Here is a 26,321-nt window from a genome sequence, read left to right on the forward strand (position 1 = left end):
CGTTTTAGGGCTCAACTTAGGGTTAGGGTTATGAAAACGATAAGTCTGAGGTTCGAGGCAAGTTCACGGCTGTGTTCAGCAGGTTAAAGAATGGTTGGGACATTGGTTCTTTTTCGATTTTGGACGAGCCAAAAATTTTGTATATACTAGTATAGGTACCTATGACCATAACAAGCTATGGAATATATACATATTTTTTCTGGGAAAACATTTTTTTTTTTAAGGCCTCAAATATATTTTTTAGCATTGGTACTATGGAATTCACAGTCTTGACTTAGTTTTTCCACAATTTTAAATGAGTAATCACATGTTTTCAGAAGTTCCTATGGCTTCAATTACGTTTTAGGGCTCAACTTAGGGTTAGGGTTATGAAAACGATAAGTCTGAGGGTCGAGGCAAGTTCACGGCTGTGTTCAGCAGGTTAAAGAAAGGTTGGGACATTGGTTCTTTTTCGATTTTGGACGAGCCAAAAATTTTGTATATACTAGTATAGGTACCTATGACCATAACAAGCTATGGAATATATACATATTTTTTCTGGGAAAACATTTTTTTTTTTAAGGCCTCAAATATATTTTTTAGCATTGGTACTATGGAATTCACAGTCTTGACTTAGTTTTTCCACAATTTTAAATGAGTAATCACATGTTTTCAGAAGTTCCTATGGCTTCAATTACGTTTTAGGGCTCAACTTAGGGTTAGGGTTATGAAAACGATAAGTCTGAGGGTCGAGGCAAGTTCACGGCTGTGTTCAGCAGGTTAAAGAAAGTTTGGGACATTGGTTCTTTTTCGATTTTGGACGAGCCAAAAATTTTGTATATACTAGTATAGGTACCTATGACCATAACAAGCTATGGAATATATACATATTTTTTCTGGGAAAACATTTTTTTTTTTAAGGCCTCAAATATATTTTTTAGCATTGGTACTATGGAATTCACAGTCTTGACTTAGTTTTTCCACAATTTTAAATGAGTAATCACATGTTTTCAGAAGTTCCTATGGCTTCAATTACGTTTTAGGGCTCAACTTAGGGTTAGGGTTATGAAAACGATAAGTCTGAGGGTCGAGGCAAGTTCACGGCTGTGTTCAGCAGGTTAAAGAAAGGTTGGGACATTGGTTCTTTTTCGATTTTGGACGAGCCAAAAATTTTGTATATACTAGTATAGGTACCTATGACCATAACAAGCTATGGAATATATACATATTTTTTCTGGGAAAACATTTTTTTTTTTAAGGCCTCAAATATATTTTTTAGCATTGGTACTATGGAATTCACAGTCTTGACTTAGTTTTTCCACAATTTTAAATGAGTAATCACATGTTTTCAGAAGTTCCTATGGCTTCAATTACGTTTTAGGGCTCAACTTAGGGTTAGCATTATGAAAACGATAAGTCTGAGGTTCGAGGCAAGTTCACGGCTGTGTTCAGCAGGTTAAAGAATGGTTGGGACATTGGTTCTTTTTCGATTTTGGACGAGCCAAAAATTTTGTATATACTAGTATAGGTACCTATGACCATAACAAGCTATGGTATATATACATATTTTTTCTGGGAAAACATTTTTTTTTTTAAGGCCTCAAATATATTTTTTAGCATTGGTACTATGGAATTCACAGTCTTGACTTAGTTTTTCCACAATTTTAAATGAGTAATCACATGTTTTCAGAAGTTCCTATGGCTTCAATTACGTTTTAGGGCTCAACTTAGGGTTAGGGTTATGAAAACGATAAGTCTGAGGGTCGAGGCAAGTTCACGGCTGTGTTCAGCAGGTTAAAGAAAGGTTGGGACATTGGTTCTTTTTCGATTTTGGACGAGCCAAAAATTTCGTATATACTAGTATAGGTACCTATGACCATAACAAGCTATGGAATATATACATATTTTTTCTGGGAAAACATTTTTTTTTTTAAGGCCTCAAATATATTTTTTAGCATTGGTACTATGGAATTCACAGTCTTGACTTAGTTTTTCCACAATTTTAAATGAGTAATCACATGTTTTCAGAAGTTCATATGGCTTCAATTACGTTTTAGGGCTCAACTTAGGGTTAGGGTTATGAAAACGATAAGTCTGAGGTTCGAGGCAAGTTCACGGCTGTGTTCAGCAGGTTAAAGAATGGTTGGGACATTGGTTCTTTTTCGATTTTGGACGAGCCAAAAATTTTGTATATACTAGTATAGGTACCTATGACCATAACAAGCTATGGAATATATACATATTTTTTCTGGGAAAACATTTTTTTTTTTAAGGCCTCAAATATATTTTTTAGCATTGGTACTATGGAATTCACAGTCTTGACTTAGTTTTTCCACAATTTTAAATGAGTAATCACATGTTTTCAGAAGTTCCTATGGCTTCAATTACGTTTTAGGGCTCAACTTAGGGTTAGGGTTATGAAAACGATAAGTCTGAGGGTCGAGGCAAGTTCACGGCTGTGTTCAGCAGGTTAAAGAAAGGTTGGGACATTGGTTCTTTTTCGATTTTGGACGAGCCAAAAATTTTGTATATACTAGTATAGGTACCTATGACCATAACAAGCTATGGAATATATACATTTTTTTTCAGGGAAAACATTTTTTTTTAAGGCCTCAAATATATTTTTTTGCATTTGTACTATGGAATTCACAGTCTTGACTTAGTTTTTCCACAATTTTAAATGAGTAATCACATGTTTTCAGAAGTTCCTATGGCTTCAATTACGTTTTAGGGCTCAACTTAGGGTTAGGGTTATGAAATCGATAAGTCTGAGGGTCGAGGTAAGTTCACGGCTGTGTTCAGCAGGTTAAAGAAAGGTTGGGACATTGGTTCTTTTTCGATTTTGGACGAGCCAAAAATTTTGTATATACTAGTATATGTACCTATGACCATAACAAGCTATGGAATATATACATATTTTTTCTGGGAAAACATTTTTTTTTTTAAGGCCTCAAATATATTTTTTAGCATTGGTACTATGGAATTCACAGTCTTGACTTAGTTTTTCCACAATTTTAAATGAGTAATCACATGTTTTCAGAAGTTCCTATGGCTTCAATTACGTTTTAGGGCTCAACTTAGGGTTAGGGTTATGAAAACGATAAGTCTGAGGGTCGAGGCAAGTTCACGGCTGTGTTCAGCAGGTTAAAGAAAGTTTGGGACATTGGTTCTTTTTCGATTTTGGACGAGCCAAAAATTTTGTATATACTAGTATAGGTACCTATGACCATAACAAGCTATGGAATATATACATATTTTTTCTGGGAAAACATTTTTTTTTTTAAGGCCTCAAATATATTTTTTAGCATTGGTACTATGGAATTCACAGTCTTGACTTAGTTTTTCCACAATTTTAAATGAGTAATCACATGTTTTCAGAAGTTCCTATGGCTTCAATTACGTTTTAGGGCTCAACTTAGGGTTAGGGTTATGAAAACGATAAGTCTGAGGGTCGAGGCAAGTTCACGGCTGTGTTCAGCAGGTTAAAGAAAGGTTGGGACATTGGTTCTTTTTCGATTTTGGACGAGCCAAAAATTTTGTATATACTAGTATAGGTACCTATGACCATAACAAGCTATGGAATATATACATATTTTTTCTGGGAAAACATTTTTTTTTTTAAGGCCTCAAATATATTTTTTAGCATTGGTACTATGGAATTCACAGTCTTGACTTAGTTTTTCCACAATTTTAAATGAGTAATCACATGTTTTCAGAAGTTCCTATGGCTTCAATTACGTTTTAGGGCTCAACTTAGGGTTAGCATTATGAAAACGATAAGTCTGAGGTTCGAGGCAAGTTCACGGCTGTGTTCAGCAGGTTAAAGAATGGTTGGGACATTGGTTCTTTTTCGATTTTGGACGAGCCAAAAATTTTGTATATACTAGTATAGGTACCTATGACCATAACAAGCTATGGAATATATACATATTTTTTCTGGGAAAACATTTTTTTTTTTAAGGCCTCAAATATATTTTTTAGCATTGGTACTATGGAATTCACATTCTTGACTTAGTTTTTCCACAATTTTAAATGAGTAATCACATGTTTTCAGAAGTTCCTATGGCTTCAATTACGTTTTAGGGCTCAACTTAGGGTTAGGGTTATGAAAACGATAAGTCTGAGGGTCGAGGCAAGTTCACGGCTGTGTTCAGCAGGTTAAAGAAAGGTTGGGACATTGGTTCTTTTTCGATTTTGGACGAGCCAAAAATTTTGTATATACTAGTATAGGTACCTATGACCATAACAAGCTATGGAATATATACATATTTTTTCTGGGAAAACATTTTTTTTTTTAAGGCCTCAAATATATTTTTTAGCATTGGTACTATGGAATTCACAGTCTTGACTTAGTTTTTCCACAATTTTAAATGAGTAATCACATGTTTTCAGAAGTTCCTATGGCTTCAATTACGTTTTAGGGCTCAACTTAGGGTTAGGGTTATGAAAACGATAAGTCTGAGGGTCGAGGCAAGTTCACGGCTGTGTTCAGCAGGTTAAAGAAAGGTTGGGACATTGGTTCTTTTTCGATTTTGGACGAGCCAAAAATTTTGTATATACTAGTATAGGTACCTATGACCATAACAAGCTATGGAATATATACATTTTTTTTCAGGGAAAACATTTTTTTTTAAGGCCTCAAATATATTTTTTTGCATTTGTACTATGGAATTCACAGTCTTGACTTAGTTTTTCCACAATTTTAAATGAGTAATCACATGTTTTCAGAAGTTCCTATGGCTTCAATTACGTTTTAGGGCTCAACTTAGGGTTAGGGTTATGAAAACGATAAGTCTGAGGGTCGAGGTAAGTTCACGGCTGTGTTCAGCAGGTTAAAGAAAGGTTGGGACATTGGTTCTTTTTCGATTTTGGACGAGCCAAAAATTTTGTATATACTAGTATATGTACCTATGACCATAACAAGCTATGGAATATATACATATTTTTTCTGGGAAAACATTTTTTTTTTTAAGGCCTCAAATATATTTTTTAGCATTGGTACTATGGAATTCACAGTCTTGACTTAGTTTTTCCACAATTTTAAATGAGTAATCACATGTTTTCAGAAGTTCCTATGGCTTCAATTACGTTTTAGGGCTCAACTTAGGGTTAGGGTTATGAAAACGATAAGTCTGAGGGTCGAGGCAAGTTCACGGCTGTGTTCAGCAGGTTAAAGAAAGTTTGGGACATTGGTTCTTTTTCGATTTTGGACGAGCCAAAAATTTTGTATATACTAGTATAGGTACCTATGACCATAACAAGCTATGGAATATATACATATTTTTTCTGGGAAAACATTTTTTTTTTTAAGGCCTCAAATATATTTTTTAGCATTGGTACTATGGAATTCACAGTCTTGACTTAGTTTTTCCACAATTTTAAATGAGTAATCACATGTTTTCAGAAGTTCCTATGGCTTCAATTACGTTTTAGGGCTCAACTTAGGGTTAGCATTATGAAAACGATAAGTCTGAGGTTCGAGGCAAGTTCACGGCTGTGTTCAGCAGGTTAAAGAATGGTTGGGACATTGGTTCTTTTTCGATTTTGGACGAGCCAAAAATTTTGTATATACTAGTATAGGTACCTATGACCATAACAAGCTATGGAATATATACATATTTTTTCTGGGAAAACATTTTTTTTTTTAAGGCCTCAAATATATTTTTTAGCATTGGTACTATGGAATTCACATTCTTGACTTAGTTTTTCCACAATTTTAAATGAGTAATCACATGTTTTCAGAAGTTCCTATGGCTTCAATTACGTTTTAGGGCTCAACTTAGGGTTAGGGTTATGAAAACGATAAGTCTGAGGGTCGAGGCAAGTTCACGGCTGTGTTCAGCAGGTTAAAGAAAGGTTGGGACATTGGTTCTTTTTCGATTTTGGACGAGCCAAAAATTTTGTATATACTAGTATAGGTACCTATGACCATAACAAGCTATGGAATATATACATATTTTTTCTGGGAAAACATTTTTTTTTTTAAGGCCTCAAATATATTTTTTAGCATTGGTACTATGGAATTCACAGTCTTGACTTAGTTTTTCCACAATTTTAAATGAGTAATCACATGTTTTCAGAAGTTCCTATGGCTTCAATTACGTTTTAGGGCTCAACTTAGGGTTAGGGTTATGAAAACGATAAGTCTGAGGGTCGAGGCAAGTTCACGGCTGTGTTCAGCAGGTTAAAGAAAGGTTGGGACATTGGTTCTTTTTCGATTTTGGACGAGCCAAAAATTTTGTATATACTAGTATAGGTACCTATGACCATAACAAGCTATGGAATATATACATTTTTTTTCAGGGAAAACATTTTTTTTTAAGGCCTCAAATATATTTTTTTGCATTTGTACTATGGAATTCACAGTCTTGACTTAGTTTTTCCACAATTTTAAATGAGTAATCACATGTTTTCAGAAGTTCCTATGGCTTCAATTACGTTTTAGGGCTCAACTTAGGGTTAGGGTTATGAAAACGATAAGTCTGAGGGTCGAGGTAAGTTCACGGCTGTGTTCAGCAGGTTAAAGAAAGGTTGGGACATTGGTTCTTTTTCGATTTTGGACGAGCCAAAAATTTTGTATATACTAGTATATGTACCTATGACCATAACAAGCTATGGAATATATACATATTTTTTCTGGGAAAACATTTTTTTTTTTAAGGCCTCAAATATATTTTTTAGCATTGGTACTATGGAATTCACAGTCTTGACTTAGTTTTTCCACAATTTTAAATGAGTAATCACATGTTTTCAGAAGTTCCTATGGCTTCAATTACGTTTTAGGGCTCAACTTAGGGTTAGGGTTATGAAAACGATAAGTCTGAGGGTCGAGGCAAGTTCACGGCTGTGTTCAGCAGGTTAAAGAAAGTTTGGGACATTGGTTCTTTTTCGATTTTGGACGAGCCAAAAATTTTGTATATACTAGTATAGGTACCTATGACCATAACAAGCTATGGAATATATACATATTTTTTCTGGGAAAACATTTTTTTTTTTAAGGCCTCAAATATATTTTTTAGCATTGGTACTATGGAATTCACAGTCTTGACTTAGTTTTTCCACAATTTTAAATGAGTAATCACATGTTTTCAGAAGTTCCTATGGCTACAATTACGTTTTAGGGCTCAACTTAGGGTTAGGGTTATGAAAACGATAAGTCTGAGGGTCGAGGCAAGTTCACGGCTGTGTTCAGCAGGTTAAAGAAAGGTTGGGACATTGGTTCTTTTTCGATTTTGGACGAGCCAAAAATTTTGTATATACTAGTATAGGTACCTATGACCATAACAAGCTATGGAATATATACATATTTTTTCTGGGAAAACATTTTTTTTTTTAAGGCCTCAAATATATTTTTTAGCATTGGTACTATGGAATTCACAGTCTTGACTTAGTTTTTCCACAATTTTAAATGAGTAATCACATGTTTTCAGAAGTTCCTATGGCTTCAATTACGTTTTAGGGCTCAACTTAGGGTTAGCATTATGAAAACGATAAGTCTGAGGGTCGAGGCAAGTTCACGGCTGTGTTCAGCAGGTTAAAGAAAGTTTGGGACATTGGTTCTTTTTCGATTTTGGACGAGCCAAAAATTTTGTATATACTAGTATAGGTACCTATGACCATAACAAGCTATGGAATGTATACATATTTTTTCTGGGAAAACATTTTTTTTTTTAAGGCCTCAAATATATTTTTTAGCATTGGTACTATGGAATTCACAGTCTTGACTTAGTTTTTCCACTATTTTAAATGAGTAATCACATGTTTTCAGAAGTTCCTATGGCTTCAATTACGTTTTAGGGCTCAACTTAGGGTTAGGGTTATGAAAACGATAAGTCTGAGGGTCGAGGTAAGTTCACGGCTGTGTTCAGCAGGTTAAAGAAAGGTTGGGACATTGGTTCTTTTTCGATTTTGGACGAGCCAAAAATTTTGTATATACTAGTATAGGTACCTATGACCATAACAAGCTATGGAATATATACATATTTTTTCTGGGAAAACATTTTTTTTTTTAAGGCCTCAAATATATTTTTTAGCATTGGTACTATGGAATTCACAGTCTTGACTTAGTTTTTCCACAATTTTAAATGAGTAATCACATGTTTTCAGAAGTTCCTATGGCTTCAATTACGTTTTAGGGCTCAACTTAGGGTTAGGGTTATGAAAACGATAAGTCTGAGGGTCGAGGCAAGTTCACGGCTGTGTTCAGCAGGTTAAAGAAAGTTTGGGACATTGGTTCTTTTTCGATTTTGGACGAGCCAAAAATTTTGTATATACTAGTATAGGTACCTATGACCATAACAAGCTATGGAATATATACATTTTTTTTCAGGGAAAACATTTTTTTTTAAGGCCTCAAATATATTTTTTTGCATTTGTACTATGGAATTCACAGTCTTGACTTAGTTTTTCCACAATTTTAAATGAGTAATCACATGTTTTCAGAAGTTCCTATGGCTTCAATTACGTTTTAGGGCTCAACTTAGGGTTAGGGTTATGAAAACGATAAGTCTGAGGTTCGAGGCAAGTTCACGGCTGTGTTCAGCAGGTTAAAGAAAGGTTGGGACATTGGTTCTTTTTCGATTTTGGACGAGCCAAAAATTTTGTATATACTAGTATAGGTACCTATGACCATAACAAGCTATGGAATATATACATTTTTTTTCAGGGAAAACATTTTTTTTTAAGGCCTCAAATATATTTTTTTGCATTTGTACTATGGAATTCACAGTCTTGACTTAGTTTTTCCACAATTTTAAATGAGTAATCACATGTTTTCAGAAGTTCCTATGGCTTCAATTACGTTTTAGGGCTCAACTTAGGGTTAGGGTTATGAAAACGATAAGTCTGAGGTTCGAGGCAAGTTCACGGCTGTGTTCAGCAGGTTAAAGAATGGTTGGGACATTGGTTCTTTTTCGATTTTGGACGAGCCAAAAATTTTGTATATACTAGTATAGGTACCTATGACCATAACAAGCTATGGAATATATACATATTTTTTCTGGGAAAACATTTTTTTTTTTAAGGCCTCAAATATATTTTTTAGCATTGGTACTATGGAATTCACAGTCTTGACTTAGTTTTTCCACAATTTTAAATGAGTAATCACATGTTTTCAGAAGTTCCTATGGCTTCAATTACGTTTTAGGGCTCAACTTAGGGTTAGGGTTATGAAAACGATAAGTCTGAGGGTCGAGGCAAGTTCACGGCTGTGTTCAGCAGGTTAAAGAAAGGTTGGGACATTGGTTCTTTTTCGATTTTGGACGAGCCAAAAATTTTGTATATACTAGTATAGGTACCTATGACCATAACAAGCTATGGAATATATACATATTTTTTCTGGGAAAACATTTTTTTTTTTAAGGCCTCAAATATATTTTTTAGCATTGGTACTATGGAATTCACAGTCTTGACTTAGTTTTTCCACAATTTTAAATGAGTAATCACATGTTTTCAGAAGTTCCTATGGCTTCAATTACGTTTTAGGGCTCAACTTAGGGTTAGGGTTATGAAAACGATAAGTCTGAGGGTCGAGGCAAGTTCACGGCTGTGTTCAGCAGGTTAAAGAAAGGTTGGGACATTGGTTCTTTTTCGATTTTGGACGAGCCAAAAATTTTGTATATACTAGTATAGGTACCTATGACCATAACAAGCTATGGAATATATACATTTTTTTTCAGGGAAAACATTTTTTTTTAAGGCCTCAAATATATTTTTTTGCATTTGTACTATGGAATTCACAGTCTTGACTTAGTTTTTCCACAATTTTAAATGAGTAATCACATGTTTTCAGAAGTTCCTATGGCTTCAATTACGTTTTAGGGCTCAACTTAGGGTTAGGGTTATGAAATCGATAAGTCTGAGGTTCGAGGCAAGTTCACGGCTGTGTTCAGCAGGTTAAAGAATGGTTGGGACATTGGTTCTTTTTCGATTTTGGACGAGCCAAAAATTTTGTATATACTAGTATAGGTACCTATGACCATAACAAGCTATGGAATATATACATATTTTTTCTGGGAAAACATTTTTTTTTTTAAGGCCTCAAATATATTTTTTAGCATTGGTACTATGGAATTCACATTCTTGACTTAGTTTTTCCACAATTTTAAATGAGTAATCACATGTTTTCAGAAGTTCCTATGGCTTCAATTACGTTTTAGGGCTCAACTTAGGGTTAGGGTTATGAAAACGATAAGTCTGAGGGTCGAGGCAAGTTCACGGCTGTGTTCAGCAGGTTAAAGAAAGGTTGGGACATTGGTTCTTTTTCGATTTTGGACGAGCCAAAAATTTTGTATATACTAGTATAGGTACCTATGACCATAACAAGCTATGGAATATATACATATTTTTTCTGGGAAAACATTTTTTTTTTTAAGGCCTCAAATATATTTTTTAGCATTGGTACTATGGAATTCACAGTCTTGACTTAGTTTTTCCACAATTTTAAATGAGTAATCACATGTTTTCAGAAGTTCCTATGGCTTCAATTACGTTTTAGGGCTCAACTTAGGGTTAGGGTTATGAAAACGATAAGTCTGAGGGTCGAGGCAAGTTCACGGCTGTGTTCAGCAGGTTAAAGAAAGGTTGGGACATTGGTTCTTTTTCGATTTTGGACGAGCCAAAAATTTTGTATATACTAGTATAGGTACCTATGACCATAACAAGCTATGGAATATATACATTTTTTTTCAGGGAAAACATTTTTTTTTAAGGCCTCAAATATATTTTTTTGCATTTGTACTATGGAATTCACAGTCTTGACTTAGTTTTTCCACAATTTTAAATGAGTAATCACATGTTTTCAGAAGTTCCTATGGCTTCAATTACGTTTTAGGGCTCAACTTAGGGTTAGGGTTATGAAAACGATAAGTCTGAGGGTCGAGGTAAGTTCACGGCTGTGTTCAGCAGGTTAAAGAAAGGTTGGGACATTGGTTCTTTTTCGATTTTGGACGAGCCAAAAATTTTGTATATACTAGTATATGTACCTATGACCATAACAAGCTATGGAATATATACATATTTTTTCTGGGAAAACATTTTTTTTTTTAAGGCCTCAAATATATTTTTTAGCATTGGTACTATGGAATTCACAGTCTTGACTTAGTTTTTCCACAATTTTAAATGAGTAATCACATGTTTTCAGAAGTTCCTATGGCTTCAATTACGTTTTAGGGCTCAACTTAGGGTTAGGGTTATGAAAACGATAAGTCTGAGGGTCGAGGCAAGTTCACGGCTGTGTTCAGCAGGTTAAAGAAAGTTTGGGACATTGGTTCTTTTTCGATTTTGGACGAGCCAAAAATTTTGTATATACTAGTATAGGTACCTATGACCATAACAAGCTATGGAATATATACATATTTTTTCTGGGAAAACATTTTTTTTTTTAAGGCCTCAAATATATTTTTTAGCATTGGTACTATGGAATTCACAGTCTTGACTTAGTTTTTCCACAATTTTAAATGAGTAATCACATGTTTTCAGAAGTTCCTATGGCTTCAATTACGTTTTAGGGCTCAACTTAGGGTTAGCGTTATGAAAACGATAAGTCTGAGGGTCGAGGCAAGTTCACGGCTGTGTTCAGCAGGTTAAAGAAAGGTTGGGACATTGGTTCTTTTTCGATTTTGGACGAGCCAAAAATTTTGTATATACTAGTATAGGTACCTATGACCATAACAAGCTATGGAATATATACATATTTTTTCTGGGAAAACATTTTTTTTTTTAAGGCCTCAAATATATTTTTTAGCATTGGTACTATGGAATTCACAGTCTTGACTTAGTTTTTCCACAATTTTAAATGAGTAATCACATGTTTTCAGAAGTTCCTATGGCTTCAATTACGTTTTAGGGCTCAACTTAGGGTTAGCATTATGAAAACGATAAGTCTGAGGGTCGAGGCAAGTTCACGGCTGTGTTCAGCAGGTTAAAGAAAGTTTGGGACATTGGTTCTTTTTCGATTTTGGACGAGCCAAAAATTTTGTATATACTAGTATAGGTACCTATGACCATAACAAGCTATGGAATGTATACATATTTTTTCTGGGAAAACATTTTTTTTTTTAAGGCCTCAAATATATTTTTTAGCATTGGTACTATGGAATTCACAGTCTTGACTTAGTTTTTCCACTATTTTAAATGAGTAATCACATGTTTTCAGAAGTTCCTATGGCTTCAATTACGTTTTAGGGCTCAACTTAGGGTTAGGGTTATGAAAACGATAAGTCTGAGGGTCGAGGTAAGTTCACGGCTGTGTTCAGCAGGTTAAAGAAAGGTTGGGACATTGGTTCTTTTTCGATTTTGGACGAGCCAAAAATTTTGTATATACTAGTATAGGTACCTATGACCATAACAAGCTATGGAATATATACATATTTTTTCTGGGAAAACATTTTTTTTTTTAAGGCCTCAAATATATTTTTTAGCATTGGTACTATGGAATTCACAGTCTTGACTTAGTTTTTCCACAATTTTAAATGAGTAATCACATGTTTTCAGAAGTTCCTATGGCTTCAATTACGTTTTAGGGCTCAACTTAGGGTTAGGGTTATGAAAACGATAAGTCTGAGGGTCGAGGCAAGTTCACGGCTGTGTTCAGCAGGTTAAAGAAAGTTTGGGACATTGGTTCTTTTTCGATTTTGGACGAGCCAAAAATTTTGTATATACTAGTATAGGTACCTATGACCATAACAAGCTATGGAATATATACATTTTTTTTCAGGGAAAACATTTTTTTTTAAGGCCTCAAATATATTTTTTTGCATTTGTACTATGGAATTCACAGTCTTGACTTAGTTTTTCCACAATTTTAAATGAGTAATCACATGTTTTCAGAAGTTCCTATGGCTTCAATTACGTTTTAGGGCTCAACTTAGGGTTAGGGTTATGAAAACGATAAGTCTGAGGTTCGAGGCAAGTTCACGGCTGTGTTCAGCAGGTTAAAGAATGGTTGGGACATTGGTTCTTTTTCGATTTTGGACGAGCCAAAAATTTTGTATATACTAGTATAGGTACCTATGACCATAACAAGCTATGGAATATATACATATTTTTTCTGGGAAAACATTTTTTTTTTTAAGGCCTCAAATATATTTTTTAGCATTGGTACTATGGAATTCACAGTCTTGACTTAGTTTTTCCACAATTTTAAATGAGTAATCACATGTTTTCAGAAGTTCCTATGGCTTCAATTACGTTTTAGGGCTCAACTTAGGGTTAGGGTTATGAAAACGATAAGTCTGAGGGTCGAGGCAAGTTCACGGCTGTGTTCAGCAGGTTAAGGTTACAGCTAGGTTTAGGGTTGGGGTTACAGCTAGGGTTAGGGTTAGGGTTCCAGCTAGGGTTAGGGTTAGGGTTACAGCTAGGGTTAGGGTTAGGGTTACATCTAGGGTTAGGGTTAGGGTTCCAGCTAGGGTTAGGGTGACTGCTAAGGAAAGGGTTTTGGTTACAGCTAGGGTTAGGGTTAGGGTTACATCTAGGGTTAGGGTTAGGGTTACAGTTAGGGTTGGGGTTACAGCTAGGGTTCGGGTTAGGGTTACAGCTAGGGTTAGGGTTGGGGTTACAGTTAGGGTTAGGGTTACAGCTAGGGTTAGGGTTGGGGTTACAGCTAGGGTTAGGGTTAGGGTTCCAGTTAGGGTTAGTGTTACAGCTAGGGTTAGGGTTCGGGTTACAGCTAGGGTTAGGCTTAGGGTTAGGGTTACAGCTAGAGTAAGGGTAGGGTTAGGGTTAGGGTTACAGCTAGGGTTAGGGTTGGGGTTACAGCTAGGGTTAGGTTTAGGGTTACAGTTAGGGTTAGGGTTACAGCTAGGGTTAGGGTTGGGGTTACAGCTAGGGTTAGGGTTAGGGTTCCAGCTAGGGTTAGGGTTTGTGTTACAGCTAGGGTTAGGGTTACATCTAGGGTTAGGGTTAGGGTTACAGCTAGGGTTAGGGTTGGGGTTACAGCTAGGGTTAGGGTTAGGGTTACAGCTAGGGTTAGGGTTGGGGTTACAGTTAGGGTTAGGGTTCCAGCTAGGGTTAGGGTTTGGGTTACAGCTAGGGTTAGGGTTAGAGTTACAGCTAGGGTTAGGGTTGGGGTTACAGTTATGGTTAGGCTTAGGGTTACATCTAGGGTTAGGGTTATGCTAGGGGACAATAAGCTTTTTTTTTTTTTTCGCCCCTTAAGGCTTCTTCAGAGGATTACGGAACAATGATCAATCAGGAACTATAAAGGATGTAGAGTGGTTGTCCATTTAGCATGTGACCTCTGCGTTAGGGTTGGGGTTACAGCTCGGGTTAAGGTTAGGGTTTAGGTTACAGCTAGGCTTAGTGTTAGGGTTAGAGCTAGGGTTAGGGTTTGGTTTTCAGCTAGGGTTAGGGTTACAGCTCGGTTTAGGGTTGGGGTTACAGCTAGGGTTAGGGTTAGGGTTACGTCTAGGGTTAGGGTTAGGGTTACAGCTAGGGTTAGGGTTAGGGTTACAGCTAGGGTTAGGGTTTCGGTTACAGCTAGGGTTACGGTTAGAGTTACAGCTAGGGTTGGGGTTACAGCTAGGGTTAGGGTTTGGGTTACAGCTAGGGTTAGGGTTAGGGTTACAGCTAGGGTTGGGGTTACAGCTAGGGTTAGGGTTACAGCTATGGTTAGGGTTAGGGTTACAGCTTGGGTTAGGGTTAGGGTTAGGGTTGGGTTTACAGCTAGGGTTAGGGTTACATCTAGGTTTAGGGTTAGGGTTACAGCTAGAGTTAGTGTTAGGGTTACACCTAGGGTTAGGGTTAGGGTTACAGCTAGGGTAAGGGTTACAGCTAGGCTTAGGGTTAGGGTTACAGCTAGATTTAGGGTTAGGGTTACAGTTAGCGTTAGGTTTTGCGTTATAGCTAGGGTTAGGGTTAGTGTCACAGCTAGGTTAGCGTTAGGGTTACCGCTAAGGTTAGGGTTACAATGTAATAGCACAAAGTAATAGCACACCATTCCCGATGAAGCTGCTCGATTTGACATATCGCATGTGTATGTGGTGCGAAAACTCTGGGAGGAGTAGAGGTCCAAAAAATGGGTAGAATAAAGAATAATAATATGTGAGATAATAGTAGCGTGATTGCCAAAGGCAACCACACTAATAACACTGAGGTCAATTATGCACTGTCCATCAGGGTTATGCAGCCACAGACGGTGCTGGCAAGGATATGGTGAGCCGGTGCCAACCTGGACAAAGCAGAGGGAAAGGCGCTGTAGGACAGCAACCTGGAGAGGCTGCCTGTCCGTCATAGGGTGTTTATTCTAATTTAGTATAGTAACAGGTGTGACCGGTGGGCGAACATTCATGTGTGTAAGTATTTCGTGCGTCGGCCAGCGCTTGCTTATGCCTTGATCTCAGTCGCTGTCTCCTCAAAATGGTTGCATGCCCGTGATGTCCGTTCATTTGTTTTGAGACACTGAAAAGGCTGAAGTGGGTTGTTCCATCTTTGACAGGGGATATCCGGACAATTACATTCAAAATAGATTTGTTCCTGAGATTAAATTTGTGAAAGGGGGAGGGAAAAAAAAACTAATAAAATGAAAAAAAGAAAAAAAAATGTAATTCTAAATGACAGCGAGTCAACAGTGTTACAAATTTATGGACAAACATAACAGAGGTAGTCTCTAGTGATCAGACTGTTGATCACTTGTCTTATTTGCATTCCGTTTTTTAAACCAGATTAAATGCACACTCCCCCATCATCAATACTTAATATGCATATTGTACTCCCTCATTTGCTTGCTAATTGTTCTTTCTGTAGATCTCTCTCCAAGGGAAACAAATACCTATAGTGCAGTTTACCACATGCTGAATGAGCCAAATGTCACTCTGGAATGATTGACAGCCGTGCTGTCCTGAAATCCCAGAGGGATGCATTCTGCTATACAATCTACCCCCCACCGTTCTTTCAACCCAGTGTCAACACCGGTGTAAATATTTTATGGCATATGACATATAAAATTATTAAAAGGATTTGGCAGAAAATAGGTCTGCCAAAATGGGTGTATTATAGTAGTTTCTGGAAAGAACTTTCCAGTAACAGAGTGTACTGGGGGCCTGTTTATTCCTTTAAGTGCAGCCCATAAGTATTTGGATAGCAGCACAATCAGCCAGCTCTAATTTGCAGGTATTTACACCCATATCAGATGAACCATATCAAAATTGTAGCCCTTTTTATATATAGTCCCCCCATTTTTACCAAAAGCAAGTGGACAATTGGCTGCTCGGCTGTTTCTCAGCCAGGTGTGTAGTGTTGCATCATTAGTTCAGGCAGAGGCTCGAGCTGATTCTAGGTGTGGAATTTGCATTTGGAGTTTGTTTTTCATGTCCCTTAACATGAGGACCAAAGTAGTGTCAATGCCTGTAAAGCAGGCCATCATGGGGTGGAAAAATCTGAATCAATCAATCCAAAACATAGCCAAAACATTGGGTCTTTCAAAATCAACTGTTTGTTACATTGTTATAAACCAGGAATGCACTGGTGAGCTCAGAATTAGCATGCAATGTGGTAGACCATCGCAGTGAATGACCAAAGAATACGTTCAGTTATGAAGCAAGAACCCATTTTCAACTGCAGAACAGATCAAGGACACTCTCCAGGGTGGTGGCATAGCTGTGTCAAAGACTAAAACAAAGACTGCACAAGCAAAACCTCAGAAGGTTCACTGCAAGATGCACACCACTGGCAAGCCTTAAGAACCCAACAGCCAGGTTAGAGTTCGCTGAAAAATGTACATTTGAAAAAAACTATATAGAACAAACACTTATAGACTAATGACATGTGTGATACCTTGTACTGAAGTGATGGAATGAAAATTGTGTGGAGGAAGAGAGGAAGTCCTCATGATCCAAAGCGTGCCTTATCTATTAAACATGGTATAGGTAGTGTTGTGGCTTGGGCATGTATGGCTGCCACTGCAACCGACTCACTTGTCTTTATTGATAATGTGACAGCAGACAACAGCAGCAGGATGAATTCTGAAGTGTACGGAAACATCTTATCTGCTGAGATCTAACCAAATGCCTCAAAATCCTCAAAGGTGCATTGCAGCAAGTCAATGACCTGGTACTGCTAAAACAACTAAGGAGTTTTTTAGGGGCGAAAAGTGGAATGTTCTTGACTATGTCAGTCATGTGACCTGAATCCAAATGAACATGCTTTTCACTAGCTGAAGGCAAAAATCCCCCGAAACAAACAGGAACTTGAGATGGCTGCAGTAGCAGTACAAGCCTAGCAGAGCATCACCAGGGAAGATGCCCAGCATCTGGTGATGTCTATGGGTTCCATAATTCAGTCTATGGGTGCCAGACAGTCATTGAATACAAAGGATTTGGAGCCAAGTACTAAATATAATCACTTTATTTAAGATTATGTTAATTTGTGCAATTACTTTTAGCTGCCTAAAATGTGGGGACTATGTATTAAAAGGGCTGTAATTCTGTAATATTCCATATTGGACTCCATTGTCACATATAAATGGCTAATCCAGTCAAAGGAACGATATCTATTAGGTATCTCTTAAAATAGACTTTTGGGTAACACCTTATTTGACAGTGGTCGTTATGACATGGAAATGACTGTCATTACCATGGAAAAATATGTGTCATGAAATGCCATCTCCATTTATAACTATGACATACCCTTGCTACAGCATGACACTATTTGGCAAGCTGGCAGACAGTGGCATAGCTTTCAACTAATTATTGAAAAGTCATTTTCACATGCTATGGTGAATCAGTGTCATGACACCCATTGCCACAGTGAGCCTTCTATGCAGGTAATGTTAGTTCTGTCATAACACAAACTGCAGATTGTGTAATAACAATCGCATGTCATAGTTATGAATGGACATGACACTTCATGAGAGGTCATGGTAATGTTACTGTCATTATGACCACTTTCATGGAAGTGTTACTGGCTGTTGTGTTGTCCTACTTTGCTATTGTTACAGTTTCACGATTTCAGTCAGCGGTCATAAGAACAGAAATATTCTATGAAAAACAAATCATGCTAATGGTATAACCACAAGACATATTTATACTCCAAGATGCAATGTCTTCAAACAGCAATTGCTTCCCTTCCTAATGAAGCTCAAATTATTCATAGTGATGATACTGGCAACTGTTTTCAAGGTTATTGTACTTCTGTCTGCAGTACTCTTTAAAATACAATTCAAACAGTCCAGTGCATATAAAATGCACATCATATTAGTTCTGATATTAATTTCCGTTGCAGTAATAAATGCTGTCCTGTTCGGGGGAAATTCATGTGGATGTAGGCTACTGCATTTCATTACCAGACTTGTAATGGACATCCTGTTTATTTATATAGGAATATGGAAATTACAGCCCTCTGACTTCCTTGGTAATTCTATCCGACAACATATTATCGGTTCAATCAACAGCAGCCCACACTGATGACATTGGTTTCCCCCAACGTAAGCTAATGAATTTCCAGCAATGCCTTTGCAGTGAACCTCTTTGCTTATCAGCCGCGGCGAAGCCTATCGACTTGTTTCTGTGATTTGCATTTCATAAACCTCAGCTGCTTGTCTTGTCAGGGGAAGGAGAACGATCTCGTGATCGTTTGATGCTACCGTTAGCACGTTAGCATGACAAGTGCACAATTACAGCTGTGTTGAGTTTGCGTCTCCACATCTGACTTGAACTCTGTTTAAAAATAGAGGGGAAAGGGGTATGTCTGTGGTGTTGCCAGGGTTGAGCATATGGATATTGTACCTCTAAGCTTTTCAAAAACCAATAGCAGGTGTCTTGGCCAGCTAATGGTTCCTTTTTGTTTTTGGAAGAAACAGAGCCTATTAAAATAATGCTGGGATGACTGGGAACGTGATGTTAACATATGAGGAGACATCAGCATTATTACCGGTTCAAATTGAGCCAGCCCTGTTGTATCTGTTTCAACATTCTTAAAATAATTATATGAAATCAGTTGGTATGTGGTAGACCCTTTAATGAATTGGACTGTTGGTAAGCATATGTTCTGGAACCATAATTAGGTTATGAAATGTACAAGGGCAAAACAAGCCTCACAGTGTAATAAAATGTAAACTATAACAGCCACTGAATTAAGCCAAGTTGATTATTATGACAGAGACGATACTACAACTCCCTGGGTTACATTGCAGCGACGCACTTGAATACTTGATTTGTCTCTCAGTCACAATGCCGAAGCCAAAATGCATTTCCCGACAAGCAGTCATATAAAGGACAGCAGCACAGGAGGCTATTAAGCCATCAGAACGTAATGAGTATCGATGTAAAATTTCAGGCAAAGGCTGGGAAACAGGCAATGTGTCGACACATTTTTAGTATAATACACATATAGTGTGGGAAGGTTTGCTGGAAGCAGTTACACATTCATGCGAGATGAATGCGCACTCACATGAGATGTCTCGAGGTATTGTGAATTGACTTAGTCTGTCAGGTCTTGTAAACATAAAAAATGATTTAAGCATGAATTGTAATAGCGGAAGTATTGGCACAACAGTTGAGATTCATTATGCTTCATCAGTGTTTCGTTTGTTTGTTTTAACCATTCTGAAAAAATAATTCTGGCATGTTAAGGCTTTACAATGCCTTTAGTAAAGGTAACAGCAGGTATTATAATGATGTCGGTGAACTGTTATTTTTTGTTGTAATATTTTTTTAAGAATGATTAATTCTGTCTGTCTTCGGATTTCAAACATTCAAACATAATATCTTTACCATTTGACCTCTGAGTACAACCAGGCAAGCAAATGCTGAAATCCCAGCTGAATCTGAGAGTTCTGTGTTTGATTAGAGGCAGCTTTCCTTTGTAACACGGCGCTGTCTATCCCTGAACTGACATTGAATCTGTTTTACTCCAGCTATACCAGCATGCCCTGGGAATGGCTCCCATGTGAGCCAGCCCCCCCCCCTCCCCCCACTCCCCCCCCCTTCCATTTCTGACAGAACACGTTTTAATGCAGCGCTCAGCCAACAGTCAGTAGCTCGCGTTTGCCCTTACAGTATGTGCCTGATACACTTGGATAGATCTCCTGTGAATTATGCGCTGGTTGGGTTTAAGCACACCGTCCCCTCGTCATAGTTGTTTATGGCTCATGGGGGATTCGCACTTTGCTGCTTAGAAAGCCTACAAAGCGGCATTTATTTAAATGTAACCTTTAAAAAATAGACAAGTAGCATCAATGAAATTATCTGACATGTAAGGTAAATGTTTGTCTTTGTTGTGCTGCAGTGATTAATCATGGCTTGACAATACAAAACAAACGGGTTTCTTCACACACACACACGCACACACACACGCGCGCACGCACACACACACACGTACACGCACACACACAAATGTTCTTGTGATTGAGATAAAAATCTGTTTCCAGTGTATCATTTGACAAAATCAGACAATGCGCATATCTTTTTTTTAAAATGTTAATCATGACTAAAATGTAAAAAGAGCTCTCTTATTTTGGCATTCCTGAACAGTAAATATATGATGCAGCTGCATAATTGATGCCTGTTTTGAAAGGCATAACGCTCCATAAAAACTGCGCCGTTTCACCACCTATAACCTGCACCAAGAAACCGTGTCAGCGTGGAGGAGGAAGTCCAGTGATGACTTCAAGAAGGGCTGCATTATCCTGCCATATCCAATTTATAAGAAAAATGATACATGAGAGATGTTTTTCTATGGAGACCCCTTTAGTTTAGGCACAGCGTTCCATGTCTTGATTCAAAAAAAATTTGCAGGGACTCAAGACTGACATGGGCTAATTAGAAACAGTAGAAAAGTCTAACAGCATTTGATGAGATATGCAGGAGAAGGCAATGAGCTGTGCTGTCACAGCCAAACAGGCGGCTGCCAAAATTATGTCTGGGGTTCCTTCCCAATTCCCTGCTTGAGAGAAAAATGTAGAGCTGTACTGCTTCCAGGAATGACTGAACATAATGGTTATAATGGTCTCGGTGGTTATTTTTTTTAAAGCTAGATGCCTCTGTGGACAACGTTTCTAAACCTGTTTCCCTGAAGGTAAAGGGGATTGACTTCACTGTATCTTAACCTGTGAGAATGTGCATGTTAAATCACTCTGTGAAGGAGTTTACATTTACTGAGCCATTTTTTTTCTGTTGAAAATGCCATTTTCATACTTCCCGAACTACATTCTGGAATGGCGGGAGATGGAGTGTGGTTTACGGGTTTCAGGCATGGTTGTAAGTATGCAGAGTGGTATTATTTTCAACCTGATGCAATAACCTTTCAAACACTGGAGACTCTGCTGAGGAGACAGCTGGTTGGCATCACAGCACAGCGCAGTGCTCGTAATCCCTGAGAATTTGACAGGGGGTGTTTCTTAAGGAAAGGGAAACGCTTTATTTTTAGAGTGTATTTGTGCTGAAAATTCCACAAAGTGGATGTGCACACTGGCTGTCATGTAATAATTTATTTTTTATATTCTTGTCTATTCATTTGTTCTTGATTCTTGATGAAAAGACTCATCTCAGTGAGTGGCTCAGTTGAGGTTTTTGGGTGCAGGTGAGGTTGCATGGTCCGTCAAATCTTTTGAAAATGCAAGATGGTCATAAAACCAGTTGCAAATATATGTCCAGGAATTGTAATGGCCAAGTATGTCTGTACAATGAACACACTAGATTACCGACCTGTATATTTCATTTAAATGAAATGTAATTACTGCTTAAATATTGATGCACCTCAATTTGGATTTTTGATGTAGTTGTGGCTCAATGTGATGTACTGCTTTTGTCAAAATAATAATAAATTAGCCAGCAAATAACAAGATAAACAGATTTATTTTCTTACATACCAGGCGTGGTCTACATTACACAAATTTTGTCATGGCCGTTCTGAAAATGGGACTTGTCTGTAATTGTAACTATTAGATGTCAAAAACCACTAGTTTTAAATAAAGTCAAGGCATGTGGTCCATACAAAATGAGGGTAGTGCTGACTCCTTCTGTACTGGACAAACAAGTTGCTTCTGAGGGCTGTTTCAGAGACTTTTAATGGGCTCAATGACTGAGTGGACAGATGCTCTGACATATGGCTGCCACCACTACTAAGAACATTAATTACAGCTGACATTAAAATTGAGACCCACACACTCGTGGTTAACCTCTATGGAAAATAGAGTTTGTTTATTCCAGACACCGAGCATGATGCAGTACATGTTCCTAAGGACAATTCATAAACAAGGGAATAATAGACAATATACAGATGCAGTCAGATTTATTGAACAGATATCTTGGAAAATGTAGCACGAAATGAGTTTTTAAAAGCACAATGTGAAATGTTAAATAGGTATACCAGAGTGCACACAAATATATGAAATAACTTTTTTTTATTTTTTTTAAAGCTTCCATAATGTTTTCTCTACATTAGATTCAAAACAACTTAACACTTGACAAAATGTAATGAAGCATTTCCCAGCACTCCTTCTGTTTACACCTATGTGGTTGGATCTTGCTGTCAGGGCATTATTTATTTAGTTTATCTGTTTTATCTATTTGCATACAACATTAGAAGTGATTTCTCACTGAAATTTGTCCACCATCTGTTAAACACCCAGTGTGCTATTTCCTTCCCCTTTTTTTAGGATTATATTCTGGAACAGTCCACGGCTGTGCTATTGGACTATAAGGCACAGCTGTTTTCTAGATGCAACCTGTAGTAGTGCTGTTTTTCAGGAAGGGCGTAGTCAATACAATTTCTGTGTTATACTGGTTAAACTAATGATAAAATATACAGCCAGCACATGGAGTGAGGGAAAGAGTAAGCTAATACGTAAGCAGATGGTTAAAAGAATTTATGTGCAACTTGAGGAAACTGGTTAAAATGGAGGCTTCAGTTTTTATTATCAGACCCAGTGCTGGATGTTTTCAGGAAAAGAAAAGTTTTTACCTGCAGCACATATATTTGATTGCTTAATAAAAAAAAAATACCATGTATATATTGAGTGTACATACATACAATAAATTTGATTTAGGTCAATTATCCTCCTGCTGTCTACTGGCAGAACTGTTTCTCTCTTCTTTCTAACTGGTTACTAGGTTCAGTGACACAGACCTTAGCTCAGTTACATCTCTGGCTCTAGAATACCATACATGTTAGCTATGTAGGGGAAAACACCTTTGTGAAGAATAGTGAGGACAGATAATCAAAATGTGTTTGTTTTAACAATCCTCACACAGGGCCCCATAATGTAGGGGAAACACCTCTACAAATTGTAGATTAGTGAGGATAGATAATTAAAATGTGTTCGCACATAGGCACCAAGGAATGCAGCAGATATAAATAATATACTGTAAATATATCATAATTAATCGGTCTCATAAAATGAATGATTAAATCATGATTACGCAGATGGTTCCGTGTGGTGTTGGCTTGTCCAAGCAAACTGTGACTTGGGCACTGTCTCTGGATCTCCATTGCGCTGTCTGTAGAAAAGCCACTAAAAGAAAAGAAGAATGGCAAAGAGTGAAACAGAGATGGGAGGGTCCCATTTCATAGGACAGGAAGTGAGATACTGCCTCCATTCACCATGTGATCAGTCTGTTCAACCGTGATCATGTGATCATGACATCAGTCTGACCTGTTGATCCAAAATGGTGCCCAGTCCTTACAGTTTCTTGTTTACATGTGCTGAGATTCATTTCAAGATTCATTTTATGTGTTTCTGGAAAATGCACATATGGACATGACAGGAGAGTTGAGAAACCCGCACAGATAACTTAGATAGAGAATTTATACATTGTATAAAATCGGTTTCTACTGGTGCCCTTTTCAGTGTTTTTGTTATTATAACGAACAGCTTCACAGGGGCTACACTCTGTAATGTTGTTTGCGTCATCACTGCACTTTGTCTGCTGTTTCATTTTTTCTTTCATATAAAATCAAAGCTATTATTTCCCGACAGCAAACTGTTTTATGTACTAAAAATTATGCTAAATGTGGGGGATAATGTACAATAGGCAGTGTATATTTTTAGCCTACCCACTGGTGTGGTCACATCACCCAGAATTGTGCGCTCATACAATGGCTGCAGGGAATAAAGGGAACTATAAATGGCTTCTAGACAAATAAAATGTGTGTTTGCCTCAGTGAGTTCAAGAAAGGAAAACAGCAAAATTCTTATTCCAATGACCAAACTGATTGTTATGGATTTTTTGTTTTACTGGTAAACACACTAGTACAGCTAATTAAATTGAAAAATTCATCCTAACCCCCCCCCACCCCCACTGCAAAAATCAGTCACATGTATCAATTTTAAAATGTGACCTGTTCATAAAAGGGCTAAATATAATGATAGTAACAAGGCAAGCATGAACCAGGGGGGTACAGCAGCATTTGGCTGGCAGGGGGAGGATAATTAATGTTAGGTACGGACAATAAGTGTATTGTATGTAACACAGCACTATAATTGCATTCACATTAACAAGCAGTATTCTGTCTGCTTAAATAAATAACATTAATTTCCAATATTTTTGGACTGAGATTTGGGAAAAGATGTTATTATTATTTATGTATTTATTTTGTTTTTGCATTTTCCCCCAAGACTGCACAGCAAATTGTAAACATGTATGATGCAACTGGAATTTATTTAAACACAAGCAAGAAGTTTACTCCCCTGCAGGAAATGTAGAATTTCTCCTACTGCAATGTTGGTTGCCCTACTGGAATCCCCGTATAATGATGAAACTACGTCTGAATAAGGTGGTGCCCTAATGAGGTTGCGTGAGATTTGTGGAAATTGTTTGGGCAGCACGATGGCGCTGTGGTTAGCACTGTTGCCTTGTGAGAAGGAGCTTCTGGGTTTGAGTCCCAGGTGGCTGGATCCTCTCTGTGTGGAGCTGGAATGTTCTCCCAGTGCTTGTGTGGGTTTCCCACTCTGGTTTCTTCCCACAGTCCAGGGACATATAGGCCGCAGAGCTCATTATCAAAAGAGCAATTAATCTCAATGTGACTACCCTGGTTAAATAAAGGTTAAGCATAAAATAAAAAAGAAGAAGCTAGTAATTATTAAAGTATTAACTTAATAAGCTAACTTTAAAATTAACCTAACTTGCCCGGGACATCAATGTCCTGCCTCCAGTTGCTTCTCGTGATTTGCCCATGATCCATCCAGAACGTATATTCTACTTTATATCATTATCTTGATGTTGTAGATTGTCATAGCTCCTAGATTGACTTAGTAAACATTACTCTCTGACCTAACATATGCTGTGTGAACTGGACTTAATGTGTTCATGGCTATGAATAACTGTTAAGTAATGAGTATTGTACCTTATCGGACCTGAGTTTTGTAGTTTTTCCAATGACCTTCCGTATACACTTATTGTACGTTACTTTGGATAAAAAGCATCTGCCAAATAAATGTAATGTAATGTAATCTGTTTATCCTCTTACAAAGTATTAAATGGCCCAGTTACATTTGTAAACCCATCTCTGAAACATCTCTCACTGGGTTGGAGAGCACTGAAAAGTACGCACTGGAAATGGCAGTCGTTGAAAGTAGCTAGGTTGTTGCAGTGTACGGTCGTATACCGATTATTTTCCCTCTGCAGCACACTGGCTGAGATATGCGGCCATTTCGCCAGAAGACGTCTCAGACCTGCAAGCTGCACTTACCTGATTGAGAGGAACAGTCATTACTGCTCAGTGAAGTGCCAGGTATAACCTGTTGATCCTGCAGTACTCTCTCATGGCAAGGATCAGGCTGGAGTTGTCCTATATATTAAAGGCATACGGAACGGCGAGACAAATTAAATGAAACTATCACTGTGAGTCTGAGAGCTGTAGTTTATGGCCTGATTTGACCTTGCGAGTTTTCCCAACTTTTCCCTTGATTATTGGTGAAAATCTCTGAACCAGAAATAGGTACTTTACCTTCCCTGTGCTAGACAGAAGCAGAAGATGAAACATTAATTGGGCTATGGCATTATAATGAAGGCTTGTTTAAGTTTTATTTATTTAAGAAACTGTTTGCAAATTTGCCTAAAGGTAAATCCCTTATAAGCAGCTGTGGGTATACTGCAGTATTTATTTTCTTTAAAATGGATGCTTAATGATGTTACTTTACAGCATAATACCAGGTGTTGATGATTGACAAGACCAAAGTGAAAGACCTATAGATACTAGAAAGTGATGTGGGTGGTTATAAGTGTCAGCCATCAGAAAAATATAATACTGCACACTGCAGTCAATTGGCAAATTTCCTGTTTCCAATTATTTCCATTTATAACATTTCTGTTGAACTAACTAGGCCATGAAGGCATATTTATGTAATTTAAAAATGAGTCTCACTAATATCTACAATATGTTCTTAGACGTAATATACAATAATCTGG

The 26,321-nt window shown here is 37.4% G+C and overlaps 1 long non-coding RNA gene across 1 annotated transcript in view; it reads left to right on the forward strand.

The window, feature by feature from the left end:
* Positions 1-25,577, forward strand: part of LOC118230543 — a 125,215-nt gene extending 99,638 nt beyond the window's left edge. Inside the window, exon 4 of the long non-coding RNA XR_004765869.1 lies at positions 25,539-25,577. This is a non-coding gene — a long non-coding RNA (uncharacterized LOC118230543). The remainder of the gene's footprint in view (positions 1-25,538) is intronic.
* Positions 25,578-26,321: the final 744 nt, after the last annotated feature.

The sequence above is a fragment of the Anguilla anguilla genome, chromosome 6 (genome assembly GCF_013347855.1).
Source record: "Anguilla anguilla isolate fAngAng1 chromosome 6, fAngAng1.pri, whole genome shotgun sequence".
NCBI classification, from domain to species: Eukaryota; Metazoa; Chordata; class Actinopteri; order Anguilliformes; family Anguillidae; genus Anguilla; species Anguilla anguilla.